Here is a 13,215-nt window from a genome sequence, read left to right as displayed (position 1 = left end):
TTTAACAGGGAATGTAAGATTGGAAGTAGATGCTTCAAGCTATGTTAGGCTGTTTGCTGTGTTAAGAGTCTGTCCAAGTAAAGTGAGGAATGGGAATGACCGATTTCAGTATCACACACCCCCCCTCCACCACCACCACACACACACACATATACAAATAAAATGAGCAAGACTTTTGTGCACTGTAGTTTAAAGTAAAGATGTTTGCTTAGCAACCCTTCAGTTATTCTGTGGCCTCCTAGACTACATCAAAGGTTTGAACAATCCAATATTACTAGCCCTGTGATAGGTAAGAGGATGGATGTCAAATCTGTGAAAGGGCCTTCTTTGACCCTTCCTGATTATTTTAAAATGATCATTCCAAGGATTCAGACACTCACTCTTGGATTATTGAGAATGCCCACTATTTCCTGAAGAAAAATACAGGAAACAAAAAACAGAAAAAAAAAAACTAAACCCTAATTCTTAATCACACACAAAGTATAAAAACAAACAAACAAACAAAAGATACATGTGAGAAAGAATAGTTGGGCTAACGTAAGCTTAGTGTGAAGTTAGAATAGAACAATGACCTTTATTGATAGATGAAGACTCTGAGATACCTACCCTGAGTCGCAAGGGATTCTGGGAAAAAGACTTATTTACTTTATAGTTCTCAGTATTTTCACATTATACCTTATTTTAAGGAGTTTTACCTTGAAACAATTCCCCTCAAAATTGACTACATTGTGGAAGAAGTGTGAGTACATTGTAAAAGGAGTAAGGAGTAATAATGAAGCAAATTTGGTCTCTTAACACTTTTTAAAGATGTATTAGTTGTATTTTCCATTCTATTTCATTCCATTCGAGATTTAAATGATTACATGCAAAGCTGAGTGATCACTGCTAATTGTAAGAGCTGTTTTCTAATGCAAGAGTGCTGTTCTTAAGCAAATAGGGATATGCCAACTCAGAAATCTGCTAGTATAAATCCTTTTGACTTGCAATTCCATTCTTATAAGTTTGAGGAAGTAAACATTAATGTACCCAATGATTGACCCTGTTATTGCTTACTGTCATGGTCTTTGAAATATGGAAAGAACACTATGGAAGACTAGTCAACAAAAGAGATTTATCATCCACACAATGGAATATTCTAGAGAAATTAAAGATGAGACAGTCAATGAACATTTATCAACATGGAAAGATGTTTGCAATATATTTTATAGTAAAAAATACAAATAACAAAGTTGTATTCTCCATAGAATTCCTTATTTGAAAGAGTACTGGTTATTTTGGAAGGTGGAATTATGAGTGATTTTTAAATTTTTTTCTTTTACTTATTCATACTAATGTAAAGAAACCTTTATAAAAGTTATTATTTAGAACTAAAATAATCTTGTCTTGCTGTATCACTAATGATTATAAAAATGCCTAAAATGACCAAAGCCTTTTGGCAAGCGCCAGGTAAAATCTCGGTACCATTTAACACAGAAAAGAACATGGTCTCAGGAAGGCACCATGGTTAGGGCATCAACCAGACATAGGTTCACATCTGAGATATGTCCTCTTTAGAGTATATCATCTGGAACAAGTTGTTTTTTTCTAAAGCCTAATGTTAGTAGCCATGTTAATAGTAATAGTGAACCCATATTAATAGTAATAGTGAACTAAGAAGCACATTGTACCATCTCATTCCATCATCAGCTGATGTGAAAATGCTCTTAAGGAGGGAAGTTAAATAACTTGTCTAAGTTTACACATCAAGATAACTACATCTGTGTGGATTAAACAAAAAAGGGTAATTTTAAGCATATTTAAACTGCCAGGTGTAAACACATGAAACTGAAGAAGAACGAAGACCAAAGTGTGGACACTTTGCCCCTTCTTAGAATTGGAAACAATCACCCATGGAAGGAGTTACAGAGACAAAGTTTGGAGCTGAGACAAAAGGGTGGACCATCTAGAGACTGCCATATCCAGGGATCCATCCCATAATTAGCCTCCAAACGCTGACACCATTGCATACACTAGCAAGCGTTTGCTGAAAGGACCCTGATATAGCTGTCTCTTGTGAGACTATGCCTGGGCCTAGCAAACACATAAGTGGATGCTCACAGTCAGCTATTGGATGGAACACAGGGCCCCCAATGGAGGAGCTAGAGAAAGTATCCAAGGAGGTAAAGAGATCTGCAACCCTGTAGGTGCAACAAGATTATGAACTAACCAGTACCCCGGAGCTCTTGACTCTAGCTGCATATGTATCAAAAGATGGCCTAGTCAGCCATCACTGGAAAGAGAGACCCATTGGTCTTGCAAACTTTATATGCCCCAGTACAGGGGAATGCCAGGGCCAAAAAAATGGAAATGGGTGGGTAGGGAAGTGGGGGGGAGGGTATGGGGGACTTTTGGGATAGCATTGGAAATGTAATTGAGGAAAATAAGTAATAAAAAAATAAACTGCCAGGTGTATATAAGAAGCAGTCGTAGTAGTAAGTTTGCGTAACATTCTTATTACTCAAATCACCTATCTCTTCAGGGAATTTGATTTGGCCATTTGGTGTGGGAGGTAAGTGCCTGGCTCTAAAGTCAGTCTTGGTTTGAGTTTAAACTATGACTCTTGTACATCTGTGGTTTGGGGTAAGCTATATAACCCTTTCTTGTACCCCAGTTTTTTATATAAAGGGACATCAAAACAAGTTCTAAGAATTTAATGAGTTAGTACACAGAAAATAGGAAGAATAAGTACCTACTATACTTAGAGTTCTAAGGTTATTTCAGGTTTAGAATTTTAAACTTCTAATCATCTTCTAACAAAGATTTTAGTGCACACTTTTATGTGGAGATATATATCTCCAGAAAAAAGAAAGCATGGCATTTACATGCTCATGTAACTAAACTGACGTTAAATCAAGACACAGGGAATACAGTCTGCTAATCACTCCTAATTTTGCCAGAACCTGTACCATTATAAATTCTTCAAAATACAGATATACTATGGCACACTAGGAAGTGATTTTGCATTCTATCTATTGCATTTAAATGAGTCAATACATTTTCTAATATTATATTGTCTTTCAAAAACAGTTGAAAATTCCACATAGACATTAAAAGTACATCTCCAATTTTATAATTTATATCTTAGAAGTAACTGAAGAAAGGTCTATGAATCAAATATGAGAAAAATCACTCATTGAAAATTTCATCAGAAAGAGCATATCATCATAGAATAAGACAACTTGCAATAAGAAAATGTTTTTCATAAATTAAAAATATCTTTTAGGCTAACCCATATATATGACTACATACATGCATGCATATTTAAAATATTAACTATCAGCACAATATAACCCAGTTTAACATGAAATTTTTGGAATTACATCAAAATCTCCAAAGTGTAATATTAACGACTATTTCTCTTCAATACAGAACATGAGTAGCACCTGTTTTAATTTTATAATTTAAATTACTCTTGTTTCTCTCGACAGTTCACACAATACGACAAACCAATTAGTACAAGCATTGAAACTTACTTTCTTCTTCTGAAAGGCAATTCCTATTTTAAGCACAATGTTATTTTTCTTTACAAATCCAGAATCCTTAGACAAAGACACCACAAGCTCATTGTGCACCTTAATTATAAGGGCACCTGTGCCTCTTTGTTTATCTGGTTGGTTGGACCTGAGCATTTGATTTGCACACTCCCTTTCTGTCCCGCCCCTTTTCTCCTTTAATGAGAACAACTTAACAATAGTATCCATACAACCTTCCCAGCTCAAATAATGAATGGTGAGGAGCAGTTATCAGGTGTCACACTGGGCGCTTCTTGCTGTGTCCATATGCAAACAGCTAAAACTCAAGCTTAGTAGGCACAGGGAGTCTTAGGGGGAATAGATCTGTCAGAAAACAGGAATGATTTCTGTGAGAGCTCACCAGTGCCTTGCTCCCGCCAATGGTTTTCTGAAGTTGTGTGCTCTTCAGCACACTTCTTTATGTCTCTGAGCCCCAATTTCTGTAAAAACAGAGACAACAGTGCTTAGGGTTCACTGTGAAGATGGTGAATTTTAGTGTTCTTGGGGAAGAAGGTAAACTGATTCCTTCGTTTAAATTGCTTCTCTTTTTTCTTTAGCCTCTGCCTTGGGCACACTCAAAACAGGTTTCAGCTATGCAGGCCAACAGAACAACAGGTGTTCAGGGAATTTGATAGAGGACAGAGCACCCATCAGTCATTTTCATTACCAACATCTCCTGCAATGTTTCAGCTAGCCCATATGCTTCTAATGGTAGAATTGTCTCCTGTTTGGGGGGGACAATCACAGCCTTGAGGAACTGTGGACAAGGCAAGGAAAATGACAATGACAATGATGTGCAGTCAATGCAATCACAGAAACACAAGGGTTTTCTAGAGCTCAGGGCGAGTGTGTTCAAAGCAGCTTAGAGATGCTGGAGAATGGAGTGATGTAGGTTCTAAGGGAGTTTGGTGGCAAGATTGTCTCCTGAGTTGGTAAGTGAATAGCTGGGGTTAGAAAGGCAACATCAAAGCCTGGGAACAGTGCCTACTCCACATAGCTGTGAAGCAAATTTTTCCCCACTGTTAGAGTAAGGCGGCTTTACTGTAATTTTTGTGGATTATTGTGTCTATAAGAGAATTTGTGTGTTCTAATGTTTTATCACCTGAGATTTTAATGTGAACAATGAATAAGTGCTACTTACAAGTAAGCCTGGTAGCATATGTTCAGAAACTGCACTTCCTCTGACAGTTTTAACTATTCTCAGCTGCTTCTTCACAGTTGCAGTTTTCACTTAATAGATAATTTCTTTGCAGTTAAAAAAAAAAACTAATAACTTGGCCTATCACAAGGTACATGGAATGATTGAAAAAACAAAAGAGTATTCAGATTTCATGTAGATTTTAGCACCAGAGAAGACCTTAAAGATTGTTGATATCGTCTTAGTCTACTTATTAAGAAAGTCAGGTCCAGGAGATCCCAGAAGTCAAATAGCTAACATGAAGCTGACCCAGATATAGATCCCGTTTGGCAACTGCTACCATCCAGTAGACATTTCCAATTACCTGACAAATAAGTACAATTTCTAAATATTATTTCATTCATTGGCATTCTAAGTGTAAGATTTCTCCCTTGAATCCTTTTAAAAAAAGAAAATACTTTCCAAAAAAAGTAAATATTTGCTGTGTGGCTAGCAGTGTTGATGCAAAACACAGCTTTCACCTCAAAGGGAATGAGAAAGGTAGTTTATTATGGAGCTAAATATGAGTGAGTCAGTTTGTTTCCATGTTGTATTGTGATGAGAATTTCATGACACATTTATAGTTATAGGACTGAAGAAAGTCAGGCATCAAGGCAGTTTTCAAATAAGTTGGTAGAAATAACAAGTAGCTGGGCTATAGCAAAGCAGGGACATCTCTACTGTGCACTTCAGGTGCTATCTGAAGACAATCTTAGTTTGTAGGTTAGTGGAAGTTATTGGTCTGTTAAAATAGCCCAGGAAGCATGTCACATGATCGCCATGTTAGGTCAGACACAGAGCAGACAATGAGTGAGTATAAAGAGGCTTAAAGGTAACCCAAGATAATTTTTCTCTGGAACTTCAGCACTCCAGTTCTCAAAAAAAAAAAAAAAATCAGTTTCAATCAGCCCCTGGAATCTTTAATATAGAAGTGCCCTGCTTCCCCCCCACACACACCGGAACTTCATTTTAGACCAATAAATGAAGAAACAGTGTCCACAGATAAGTTGTTTCATATTTCTTTGAGAGCTAACTTTAATATACACCTTTCAGATCTTGTTCTTAAGACTCTCCTCCAGGAGCCAAATTTAATTCAGATTGATTCAACCAATATGTATTGAGTTCTACTGATCGTTAAGATGAATCTTTTTCTTTCTTTTTCTTTTTTTTTTCCTCTTGCTTTCTAAAAGATAGGTTTCAAGAGTGCCTGAGTGCTGAGAAAGAGTGCAAGCCTGAGTGTCAAACAGCTGCAGGTTCACATCTCAGCTCCACACTGTCATCGGGAATATTACCTAGTTTCCTTGCTTCTCTTATTATAAAATAAGGTTGTAATTTGAACCTACCTTTGAGAGCTACTTTCTGAATTACATGGGCCATTTGGTCTTCAGATCACTGACGTTCATTAGAGTGAGCAGCAGTCTATTGGAGGCCACTTATTTGTATTTTCTTTTTATTTATTTATTTTTTACTTTTTGATAATTTCAAAAATGAGTATCATATTTACCGCATCTCTAGCCCCCACTCTTCTCTTCCAACTTTTCCCATGTTCCCTTCACTCTGTTTCAAATTCATAACTGCTTCTTAAATTAGTGTGTGTGTGTGTGTGTGTGTGTGTGTGTGTGTGTGTTATAAATACAACCTACTGAATCCACTGTGTGTGGCTTGTAGGTACACATGCTTAGGGTTGACCATTTGGGATTGGATAATCTGTAAGGATTTATCCCTGGAGAAAACTGATTCTCCCCATCTCAGCATCCATTGTGTCATATTTTCTAAATATGACCACGACAAAATTTTCTGATGACCTTGCTCTTCTGCAATGTGACCTTGCTATTCCCTCCCCAAAAGAGAATCCATTTTCCCTCTTGGATCTTGGTGACTGAGAGTCATGCTATGTAGATGCTCTGTGCCTTCCCGCTGACAGGAATGCAGGACCATGATGGGAGCTGTATGGGGAATTTGGGTAAAAATTGACAGAACAAAGCTAAAGCAATTCTGAAACTCCGATGGTTATGTGTGCTGTTACAACAGCCAAGAGGTGCATACCTAGGGTTTTCTTTAAGAATAAAGTTTTATTTATGTTACACCTGTTTTGGATCTTTCTGTCATCACCACCCAACTAATACATTTAGAAATAGTATAAGCAGCTCCCCAACAGCAAATGGCTAAGGCTATTTGAGCACAGAATCCCTGTACTTCCCTCCCAGACACACTCCTCTCATCTCTCTGGGTGATATTATCTCCAGTTCACTGGTTTCTATTCCTCACAGTCTTCCATCTCTATCTGCCTATGCCATCATGTAATCCCACTGATATCTGAACCCTTCTCCTTCAATGACTTGTTTTCCTTATAGCACAGTCATTCAGCTTTCAAAAGCTTACCTCTCACCTCATCTGAGCCTAAGTGACTCTGCCTGAAAGCTCTAGCATCCTGCTATTCTCCTCACTGATTCAAGCTCTCTTCCTGATAACCTTTCTTATTCCCTCACTGCTACCAATTTAGTTTTTATTCACACAGTAGGGCTGTGATGTCATGACCGAGCATAGGTTACGGGGTTATGATGTCTTTGTCACAGTCCATATCTATCAATACTCTCTCTCTCTCTCTTCATGTTCTGACATTCTAGTTCTACCTGTTTGTGGTGAGTTGCCTCTGGACTCTCTGAGCCCCTGTGCAGTCTTCTGTCATATTGTTGCTTGCATTTGTCCATTTTGGTTTGTGTGTCTGTCTAGGATGTGAGTATTTTGAGCCCATAGACTTATTCATCCAGGCTACTGCATGTCCCACAAAGACCATGCCTCAATGGCTTTACTTACATGGTGTCTCGCTGGGAATCTTTTCCTCCTATTGCATCCTTTCTGGTTAAAACAAAACAAAAACAAACAAACTAACTAACAAAAACCTCAGCTAAATTCTGTAAAGTTTACCTCAGAATTTAACTCAAAGAAATTGTTCCTTCTGTGACTGCTTCCTCCTTTGAAGTTCCAATGAATTTCACTGGTATTCCTTTGTGGTTGCTTTTGCAGTCAACTTAACTTCTGAGCATTGTATATTTATATTGTCTATTTAAGTGATCACCTACTCCTCATGTACATCTAAGTATCTACATTTTGCATATAGAAAATAAATCTTTCAAAGATGACTTGACTCTGAAACAAACCACACTGCTAAAATATGTGAGGATCCTGATTCAGGCTTAGGTTTGAGCTTGCATGCTAAACTGGGTTACTTTATAAATGTTTTGGAGCCACGAATGGTGGCATATGCCTTTAATCCCAGCACTTGGAAGGCCAATGCAGACAACCAGGTATTTGAGACTAGCAGTGAAAAGCTGTATCTAAATGAATGAATGAATGAATGAATGAATGAATGAATAAATTTGGATTTTCTTTCCTCTAAATGTCTTACTCCTTTTTATAAGCACTGTAGGACAGGATTGTGATTTTTTTTTTTTTTTTTACTTTCATGGCTCCTCTCATATCATAGCATAAAAGACTTGTTTTGGGGCTTTCAGTAAACACCCACAAGATAACTCCTCTGTCCATCCCCATGTCCTCTCCCTGAATCAAGGGACCCAGCTGTCAGTGGGCTCACAATAGGTCCTGGAAGGAGCAGGTGCTAATTCAAGTACTCATTAACAATTGGTGGGGCTCCTGCACTAATTACTTCAACTAAATGCAGTCCAGAAATTCAAGAGCTTATCTTTTTAACCCATCATGGTGTAATCTAGGAGAAGGCACAAATGGCAATCTAGTGTCACCCAATGCTTCTCTCTCCAGTGTTCCTAAGCAAATGAGACCAAGGAAGCAGGAAAACACATGAAATCAGTGAAACTGTGACTTATGTCTCATAGTTTATTGGTTCCTCCCGATGTACATATAGTTTTTAAAATTGAGGTAAACATAACCTCATGGTGTTGTGAAAATACACCAAGTCCAACAGATCATGGCTTCCTTTCTCTAGCCTTGGGTTTCCCATGATATGTCAATAGCTCTACATGTCTTACTTCCTAAATGCCACTCATCTAGATAGCAGTATGTTTGCCACATGAAAATTAGTTTGGTTTTACTAACAGTTTCCTTTTTCCGTTTGACTCGACGTTCTTCAATCTGGAACAGCATTTCTAGTGGGCCCCACTCTGTTGGGTTGCATGCTTAGTACAGACCAGACAGGCTGAATGTTGAATGGACAACTAACATAGCCCAGTATTGCTTAGCCTTCAAAAAACTCTAAGCCATGATGAAAATACAATTTACATTTTCTGCCTCTGTCTTTGTCTTTCATTGGGATATAAACTTTATCAAGCAGTGCTTATCTATCTATACTCACCTTGATGTTTTCTATGTAAATGCACAGTCCTCCACTATTTGATTTATTTTAAATGTGTTTTACTCAACAAAATGTGTCTATGTAAAATTTTTATTGTAATTGTGAAAGTGTAAATGATGTATGCACCTGGGTATCCTGGGCACAGTGAACATGTGAAGGTCAGAAGGCAACTCTGTGAAGCTGAGTCCCCTTTTCCATCTATATTTGGGTTGGATACCTGGCAAGCTATCTTGCTAGCCCTATAGTGGTTCTTCACAACTCTAAAGCACTTCAGAAATCTCATTTGAGGCATACTATTCTTTATTTTATGCATATGTTAATTTGTTCACTACCATGAATTTTTTTTAGCACTTTTCATGTGCTAAGGAAGGATATAAATTAAAAATATACTAGAAGACATACGTTGTATAGAGCAGACACTAACCATTTTCTTTAGGGTTATAAAGTATTTAAAATTTGTCTCTTTGTCTTGGGCAATCCATAAAGGCCTGAAGTTGTAATGCATCACCCATATCAGTACTTTTTTTCAAAAATGTATGTGTCCATTAGTTCCTGTATCAACAAATAACAGTAACATGTGACATTTACTGACCACTTACTGATTTCTAGGTACTGTTCTTTAAGCCCCTTTATTTTTAAGTCTATTTTATTAATTTTGAAGTTAATATACAAACTAATGTATTTTATAATGGCATTTCTATACATATATACCACTATACATTATTTCTGTTCCCTACTGACCTTTCCCATCCATCCTAACCTGTCTTGCTGATCCCCACCAAACTCCTTTTTCTGTTTTCACATCAAATAGATTTCACTGCCCTCTCTTTCTTAAGATCCCATCTTCTTCTCTCATTGTCCCTTCTCAACTTTCATGTTACACACAGACACACACACACAAATAAGGTGATTGTAGCTGTGGCAAGTTTCTTCTTAATCATTTCTCTTCCATTACTATACATGTCTGTCCCCCTGGCCTACCAGCACCTTATTGCTTTTGCTACTATGGCTCTATAGCATAATTTGAGAGAATATAGAGAATATATCATAATGATAAACTTGAATTGTAGGCTTCACACAATCTAGAATCACCCAGAGAGAGAGAGTCTTGGTATTGTGTCTATATCAGGTTGGCCTGTAGGTATGTCTGTGTGGGATTATCTTGTCTGCTTTAACTGATGTCGAAAGACTAGCCTTAAATATGGGTGGCACCTTCCAGTAGTGTGGAAGGGAGAGGACTTTGTGGTTTTGCTTCTGTACCTTCCATTCTTGCTCATGAGTTCATCCATCCTGTTGCTGTCCCATCACTGATACCAGAATAAACTTCTTCAGGCTTTCTATTTGAACTAAGAAGTCTGCTGACCCACTTGCTGATATTAGAACTAGCATCCTTGGGCTTACAATGTGGACTGAGGACTAGAGTCTCTCCAGGAATCCTCCAGGCCTCTAGTGCCAGACTGGGATTGCTGAGGTATATGGTCTTGTAGGCTGAACAACCACTGGGTTCTTGGCTTCCACGATGTGAGGTGGCCATTGTTGAACTACTCTGACCGTAAGTATAACCCAATCTAATAAATCCTTCTTTAATATATATTAATTCTATAGCTTTTATTTTTCTGGAGATTCCTGATATAGAGATTATAGTACTAGGAGTGGAATTGTTGCTGTGATGGACTTGATCATTATATTTGTTTGTTTGTTTGTTTGAATTATTTAGATTAAGTTAGACTGTAGGTATATGTCTGTGGGGGATATAGTCTTGATTGTATTAATGTAGGAAGACCAATCCTATTGTGGGCAGCATCATTACCTGGTTTTGGCCCTGGACCATGTTAGAAAAGAGAGGGCTAAACAGACAGCATGGATGTATTAATTTTTCTATGCTCTTGATTATGAATGTGATATGAATAGATGTTTAATTTCTGCTTAGCCTTCCCAAAAATGATTGACTATTATCTGAAACTGTAAACTAAACAAATCCTTTCCTCCCTTATTTTATTTTATATTTTATTGCAGGAATGGAAATAAAATTACAACCTGTATTAACATTCAATAAATGTGAGATAGCACATTTGTAATTTTAAGTATATAATTCACATGATCCATTCAGTCAACTGAGAGAATATCTTCCACAAGTTTCAATATCTATTCATGATAAACACTCTGAAGAAACCAGGAATAGGAGCAATATATGTCAACATAGTAAAGGCAATGTAAGTCAAGCATATAATAACCATAATAATGGTAAATAATTGTAAAATCTGGACCAAGACAAAGATATTTACTTTCTTCACTCTTATTCAATATAGTTCTTGAACTCTAAGTAGAATAATAAGATAAGATAAAGAAATAAAATGGATACAAATAGGAAAGGAAAAGTAATAATATTTTTATTTACATATAATATGAATGTATACTTTTAAAAGACCCTGGAGACTCCACTATAAAACTCTTACATCTAATAAACACTTTTCAGCAAAGTAGCAGATCACAATATCAACATGAAAAATCAATAGGTCCTTTATGTACCAATAACTGACAAGAAAGAAGCCAAGAAAGAAAAACATAAAACATTCTCAGTAGCACACATACACATACACACACACACACACACACACACACACACACACACACACACACACACAAAACATAACCAGGGAGATGAGAAACCTCTATAATGAAAATGTTAAGACACTGAGGGAAGAAATAGAAGATACTAGACTGTGGAAAGACCTCCGTACACTTATGAGTTGGCAGCATTAGCATTATAAAATGAACAGTACTGCCCAAAGGTATCTACAGCTTCAATGCAATTGCCATGAAAATTACAGTGACATTCTTTGCAGTAGTAGAAAAAGATATTTAAAATTCACATGGAAGAAAAAAATATATCACATAGCCAAGGCAATTATTTATATGTATACCTTAAAAATTTCACAAAATCCACCTCCTTTAGATAAGAAATATTATCATCCCTATTTTATAAGTAAGAAAACTGAGGCACAGACAGGTTCTCCTCTGATAGCAACAAAGCTGATATTTGAGTGCAGGCATCCTAAGATGGCACGCCTAGCTGAGCTAGACAGCTGTGTTCATGTCTTGACCCTGCCTCTTAATGATCGTAAACTCTTGAACAAATTTCTTAATGTCTCTGTGTTTATGTTTTCTCTACTATAATAGGAAGCTGTGATAATAATAATAGTTACCCCCTAAAAGATTTGTTGGGACGATTAAGGCAGTTTATATACAATGCTTAAAATAAATGCCTGCACATAGCAAGCGCTTATTAAGTCTTTAAGGTTATTATTATGGCTTCAGAATCTGCACTACAAAACACTGCATTCAGTTGCCTTTATAAGTTCATAGATGTGTTTTATATAGTGAAACATTTGATCTGGATGGGAACTAGCTGGGGAATAGCTGCTTAAACGTAGTCATTGTACAGGTGGACATTGGTGTAGGGCAAAGGGGTTGTCTAACAGTTGGTAGCAGAGATAGGGCTCTAGCACATAATGTCTCATCTAGTTCCATTCCACCAACACCCCCTGTCTTCTGACCTGTAGTTAATTTTTCAGTTTCTTATGAATGCTTCCATCCTTAGCACTCATGTTTTCTATGTGGCTTTATTGATAAAAATAAACTGACATGCTTGACTATGGGAAAATTATCTTAACTAAACTGAAGCACCTCTCTATTTACTCACTTTGGGCTTTTAGGATTTTATTGTAGCATATGAGAGCTAAGATACACAGCATTTAGAAAGAAGACTGATAACATGAATCTGATTCTAAACTTCTTAATCTTCTGATGACTCCTTTATCTGCTTAACCAATTGCTTTGGCATTGGTTTCTGCATCTTCTGTCTCTATTTATTCTTGTAGTAGCCTTTCAACTTCTTGTTACTCTAAGGCTGACAGCCAAAGTACTTAAGTGGGTATTAGCCAAAAAGTTCAGAATACCCATGATACAACTCACAGATCATAGCAAGCTTAACAAGAAGGAAGGCTCAAATGTGTATATCTCAAACCCACATAGGGGGAACAAAATAATCATGGGAGATAGAGGGAGAGAGGAACCTAGGAGGGGGAAGGAAGGAGGAGAGGAAATGGGGGCACAGGACCATGTATGGGGGAAGACAGAAGAGAAGGCCAGAGTGC

The 13,215-nt window shown here is 37.1% G+C and overlaps 1 protein-coding gene across 1 annotated transcript in view; it reads right to left on the bottom strand.

Moving 5' to 3' along the window:
• The window catches only part of Elavl4 (ELAV like RNA binding protein 4), a 144,445-nt gene extending 140,857 nt beyond the window's left edge, over window positions 1–3,588 (bottom strand). Inside the window, exon 1 of the mRNA XM_085839089.1 lies at window positions 3,513–3,588. The gene's annotated coding sequence lies outside the window, so the exon portion shown is untranslated. The remainder of the gene's footprint in view (window positions 1–3,512) is intronic.
• Between the last annotated feature and the right edge of the window lie 9,627 nt (window positions 3,589–13,215).

This window comes from Mus caroli, unplaced genomic scaffold (genome assembly GCF_978045245.1).
Source record: "Mus caroli unplaced genomic scaffold, Mus_caroli_1 scaffold_6, whole genome shotgun sequence".
In the NCBI taxonomy this organism is placed as follows: domain Eukaryota; kingdom Metazoa; phylum Chordata; class Mammalia; order Rodentia; family Muridae; genus Mus; species Mus caroli.
The sequence above is the reverse complement of the archived record's forward strand: the minus strand, read 5'-3'. Positions and strand labels throughout refer to the sequence as shown.